Here is a 6,000-nt window from a genome sequence, read left to right on the forward strand (position 1 = left end):
CAGCCTCAATTTTTGTCAATAGGTGAATGGATAAAGATAGGGGTAGATTCAGGTGTTAAAAAAAATGAAATGTGCAACAAAAAAGTGAATACCACCCAGCTATGAACCCTTCAATATACAGTGGTGAAGAGCTTGCATGATCAACTGTTGTAACAGTGGCACAAAAGTTTTGGGAGTAACCAACCACTACGTAATTGGATGTAATGTCCACTCTATGAAATGGAACCCATGCCCAACAGTGTTCCAATGGCCAGAAACTTGAGGCTATATAGGACATGAAATGGGGAATACCAAACATTACAGCTCTCATAAAGGTAAGTAGCAACCGAATGACTACTAATGACATTCTGCTATACCCATAGATCAGTATCTCACTCAGCTATCATCAGAGAAGTTCCTCCTGCAATATATAAGCACAAAGACAGAAATCCACAACCTTACAGTGTGCAAATAGTGAGAGATTTGGAATACTCAGGGATAATTCATTCTCACCAATAGAGCATCCCTGGGTATATAAACCCTACTTATGGGTAGACCCTGTAATCAGTAGTAGATGGAAAAGACAACAGTCTGAGTAGTATTTCAGTAGACTTTATCTGTCATATTTCATTGGCTGTTTTTTCTCTTTCTAGTCTTTTTCTTGTATATTATTATTTCTGATTTTCTGTTTTTCGTGGTTTTTGGTTGTATTGTTTGTTTATTGTGTTTGCTCTTTTTGTTTGTTGTTTTGTTTGCTTTTTGTTTGTTTTCTAAAGACAGAGAAGCAAGGGCATGGAGTTGGGTGGATAGGAAGAATCTAGGAGTTGGGAGGGAATCACAATCAGAATTTGTTGTGTGAAAAAGTCTTTTTCAATTAACATTTTAATTAAATTGGTTTTATTTAGGTTTTTCTTTATGAAGAATCTAATGACACATAAAACTTTGAATAATTTTTTAACTTTAAAATTTGTTGAGGTTATAATTTGATTTTAACTTTTATGCTGTTTCTTTCTCCTTCAAAACCTTCCCATATATTCCTCCCAGACTCTCTCCAACTCATGACTGCTTATTTATTTATGAATTGTTACCGACTGCATATAAGCATATGTATATTCATGTATATTCCTAAATATAAACTGTTCTGTCTGTATAACAACACCTGTATATATAGTCTCAGGGCTGAATGAATATTTTAAATGCTTATAAATGTAGCAAACAGAATGGAGGTGCAGAGTTATAACAATAACATTGAAAGACTTGAATGTAGGAAGAGGAAGGGGAGGCACAGAAAGTACAAGATACTTAGAATAAACCCATTGCATGTGTGTAAAAGTCAGAAGAAGTACTCTCAGAGGAATAAGAAGAGTCAATTCATATCTAAGTGACACCTTCCACACAGGCCAGGAGAATCCCAATGACACTCTGGGAGATGCATGCAGAGTGTTGGAGGACGGAGGTGTAGAGGACCAACTGCTCCTACCCACACTATGAGACTCCATTTACCACTGTCCTCAACAGCAGTCTGCAGGGAGCTTGGTCATGAGGCTATGAGTCCCCTTTAATTGATCCTCAGAACTTTCTCCTTCAGTTTCTATCCCAGGAGGCACCAGGACAAGCACCTGCCCCTGGTCTCAGTAAATCACAAGTATTTCTGAAGACCAATGACCTCCACACAAAGGAAGACAGAGCTTCAGGGAAACGCTTAAGACTTGGTGCTTGCAGGAGTGGAGAGTCTGTGGTCAGCAGTGTGTACTTTTGTGAGAGCCATCATCACCTGAATTCACAATGACAAGAAAAGGTGAGTGAAAGTTTAGTTTCCACTGTGTGACTCTTCCAACTACCAATGGAGCTTCAAAACAGAAGTCTCACTATGAAAGTGACGTTTATCCCAGTGTTTGAATATCAGCACAGAGGGGCATTACTCATGTTCTTGGTGAGTCTTGAGGTTGAAAAAGAGTTCTGTGTCAGAGAACAGATTATGATAGAAAGATTTGATTTCACGCTCCACTGTATAAGCAGCAGAATGTTCTAGCTTCTGATCATGATCCGAGAGTTGATTCATGTCTTATTTTCGCCTTATGTTCAAAAATGGGCTTACTCTCATGACCCACAGTGCTCACACTAATTGAGAATTGAAAATCAGCAAATTTAGATGAATCTAAGATCTATATTGATGACTAGAAAGGACTTGAACGTTGTCTTGTTTGACCATGACATCCACAGAGCATGGTGAGAAAATGCCACAGAGAGATTTTCATACCCTGTTTTCTGGAGTCCACTGTTGAGGTTCAAAAAAGACCTTCATCTTCCATGGAATTAAAAACACCAGCTCAGCCCTGTTGGTGTTAGCACTGCCTTATCTGCTACAGATCAGGGCCGACATGACTGGGAGTCACCTAAAGAAACAATTACAGCTGTCTAAATATAAGTATCAAGAAAAATGGTCAAACAAAGAGGTAGAGGACTGTGATAACAGGGCTGTAAGTATACATGCTTCCTCTACCAATCTTTCTGGACAGACTGTGGGATCTGCAGATGCTCCAGTTTGTAACCACAGTGAGGATCCTGAGCTGCTTTGCTCCTGGTCAAGGCTCAGTTTCTGAAGGTTTTCAAGTCAGCCTTGCTGAGATCTAGCTTACATGTAGACATGAGGGTCTGCTGTGAATTTGCTTCACCACACTCTCCCCACCTGGATACTAGATCCTCCCATGTCCATTTATGCACAAATGGGCACCCTAGCAATCAAAACTAAGTTCAAAAATGAAGGATGAAATTATGGAAAAGGGGCTTGAGTGTATGCAGCTAGACTCTCTGCTTCACAGTGTGCATGTGTGAACAGTAAGGAAACTTATTGATTAATTTTTCCCTCTGTATAGCAGCATCACATTCGAGTAAGATAATATTGTCTGGTAGGCCAATAGGGAATGTCAGGCATCAAAACACAGCTAAACATCATGTGTATGGTAAATGTTTCTTGATTTATAGTTTTCCAGAAGTGTCATTCTACTTTCTGTTGTGCATAACAAAATATCACACACAAAAAAAAGAAAGAAAATTTTTTAAAATGTGCATTATTTTCAGGGATATAAAAGTATGTGGCATGACTCCAGATAGCCAAATGCAGGCAAGACGGCAGTCTTTGGCCCCCCAAGTGAGTTCTCATCGACCTCTTCTCTCAGTAATTTATCTTCTATGATAGTACAGATTCTGAGGCTCCCCCATGATACTCTGCAGGGGATGCCTGGTTTGATCCTGATGAGAAGCAACAACGGGTACCACTTGGTGAGGAGCACAGGTGAAGTAAGTACTTTTCCTATGAAGAGACACATCCATGCAGGGAGCTGAGACTGTGTGAAAGTCCTGTGTCTAATCCAGTCTTTGCCCATCACAGATTCATAGTCATGGGGAATGATAATTACCAGGTTTCAATGGATAGTGTAGTTCCACTCCAAATATCAGAGAAAGCAAAATGATCAAGATGAGGAAGTTGTAGATGTCCCCTTTGGTCCAAATGTTCAGGGTAAAAGATTCTCGATGAAAAAACCAAAGCAAGTGAAATACCAAATGATATGGTAAGGACATGAGGGACAAGAGGCTTCCCTGATGGAAATACATTCACTCATTCCTTTTCAGACAACAGAGACCCTTGAGATGATCAAATTTCAAAATCAGACTTTGGCATGGTAAACAGTAATATGTTCTAAGAAGCTGGCAGACACAACTGTCAACTGATTACTCTCCACAATCATGGTTAGTTCCAATGAGACAATGGTGACAGAGTTTGTGCTGGAAGGGTTCTCAGAGCACCCTAGTCTACGGCTGTTCCTGATTGGCTGCTTCCTGACTCTCTACACGATGGCTATACTAGGCAACATTGTCATCATTGCTTTGGTCACCTCCAGCACTGGGCTCCACAGTCCCATGTACTTTTTCCTATGCAACCTGGCCACCATGGATATTGTCTGCACCTCCTCTGTGCTGCCCAAAGCACTGGTTGGTCTAATCTCTGATGACAACACCATCTCCTTCAAGGGGTGCATGACTCAGCTCTTCTTCCTTGTGTGGTCAGGATCCTCTGAGCTGCTGCTGCTCACAGTCATGGCCTATGACCGCTACATGGCCATCTGCCATCCCCTGCACTACAGCTCTAGGATGAGCCCACACCTGTGTGGGGCCCTAGCCATGGGTGTGTAGTCCATCTGTGCTCTGAGCGCATCTATCAACACTGCTCTGATGACAAGGCTGTCATTCTGTGGCCCCAAGGTCATTACCCACTTCTTCTGTGAGATCCCCCCACTCCTCCTCCTCTCCTGCAGCCCCACATATGTGAATAGCATTATGACTCTTATGGCAGATGCCTTTTATGGAGGCATCAACTTCATCCTCACCTTACTCTCCTATGGCTGCATCATCGACAGCATCCTACGCATGCGCTCTGCTGAGGGCAAGAGGAAGGCCTTTTTTACCTGCTCCTCCCACCTCATAGTGGTCTGTGTGTTCTACTCATCTGTGTTCTGTGCCTACATCAGTCCTGCTTCCAGCTACAGCCCAGAAAGAAGCAAAATGACTTCGGTGCTGTACTCAGTGCTCAGCCCAACCCTGAACCCCCTCATCTATACACTGAGGAACAAGGATGTCAAGCTCGCCCTGGCGAGACTCTTGCCCTCTTCCTCACACTAAGTGGAGATGTGCAGGCTCTTCTCCTGGCCTGTGCTCTTCCTACATATGCCCTCCTGAGAGCAGCCCCATGGAGTGGGGTGTACCTATTATTGTTTTAGAAAAGCATTCTCTGATGCAAGGACTGGACAATTCCATTTACTGTAACCTCAAAAACAACATAATTCTTAAAGGCAATATAAACAAAACACTCAAGCTTTATATCCTGAAAAATACAAATTGTTCCTAAAGTAATTAAGTTTATCTAAATGTAGATGGCCGCATTCCAATTCCTGAAATATTTTCAGTGGGCAACAATGATGATAGTCACAAAACAAAACCCTTTCATCCAGTGCCACCCTGTAAATATCGCGGGGCTATGTTTCAGAACTGCCGTTAATGGATCCAAACTTCTTTTTTTGTTGTCGTTGTTGTTGTTGTTGTTGTTGTTGTTGTTGTTGTTTTGTTTTTTTGTTTTTTCAAGACAGGATTTCCCTATGTAGCTTTGTGCCTTTCCTGGAACTCACTTGGTAGCCTAGGCTGGCCTTGAATTCACAGAGATCCGCCTGGCTCTGCCTCCCGAGTGCTGGGATTAAAGGCGTGCACCACCACTGCCCGGCTAAACTTCTTAAGGAAATTTGAGGTGTCAGCATGCCACAGAGTCTTGAGAAGACACATGTCGAGTGGGTCTGTTCTCAATTTCACAGCTTCCTTCTGAGCTGTGCAAGACAAGGCTAGTGGCATTGGCATGAAGAGGAAGGCAATTAGAGGAACAGAGGTGACATTTAAGTTTCAAAAATGAGCTCAAAGATGTGACTCCAGCTTACTGATGACAACGAGGACTGCTGAACTCGGGAGAAAGATAAGACATTCCAACAGAGTTTTGGAGAGAGTAGATGAGTATTTGCATAGGAAAATGGAACTCTTCCCTCACATCATGAATAAAAATCAACAAAAAGTGGATCATAGGTGCATGCTTCGGCAGCACATATACTAAAAATTGGAATGATACAGAGAAGATTAGCATGGTCCCTGCACACAGATGACATGCAAATTCGTGAAGCGTTCCATATTTTTAATATAAAAAAAAAGTGGATCATAGTCAAAAGTGCAAGGGCTAAAACTTTTTTCCTATAATATATTTTAATCATATTCTTTTTCCTTCCACAACTCCTTCCTCATCGTACATCCCTACTTAACTACCCATCCAATCCTTTGGCTCTCTCTATTTCTGTGTGTGTGTTTGTGTGTGTGTGTGTCTGTGTTTGTGTGTGTGTCTGTGTGTGTGTGTGTCTGTGTGTGTGTGTCTGTGTGTGTGTGTGTGTCTGTGTGTCTGTGTCTGTGTGTGCAAAAAGCAAAAGAAAT

The 6,000-nt window shown here is 41.9% G+C and overlaps 1 non-coding gene and 1 pseudogene across 1 annotated transcript; both read left to right on the forward strand.

Moving 5' to 3' along the window:
* The first annotated feature begins 3,708 nt into the window (after positions 1–3,708).
* Positions 3,709–4,704, forward strand: LOC102922982 (olfactory receptor 13A1-like; annotated as a pseudogene).
* Positions 4,705–5,604: 900 nt separating this feature from the next.
* On the forward strand, positions 5,605–5,712 carry LOC121826923 (U6 spliceosomal RNA). The gene has a single exon (XR_006069084.2). It is a non-coding gene; the product is annotated as a U6 spliceosomal RNA (small nuclear RNA).
* Positions 5,713–6,000: the final 288 nt, after the last annotated feature.

The sequence above is a fragment of the Peromyscus maniculatus genome, chromosome 1, assembly GCF_049852395.1.
Source record: "Peromyscus maniculatus bairdii isolate BWxNUB_F1_BW_parent chromosome 1, HU_Pman_BW_mat_3.1, whole genome shotgun sequence".
Classification (NCBI taxonomy): Eukaryota; Metazoa; Chordata; class Mammalia; order Rodentia; family Cricetidae; genus Peromyscus; species Peromyscus maniculatus.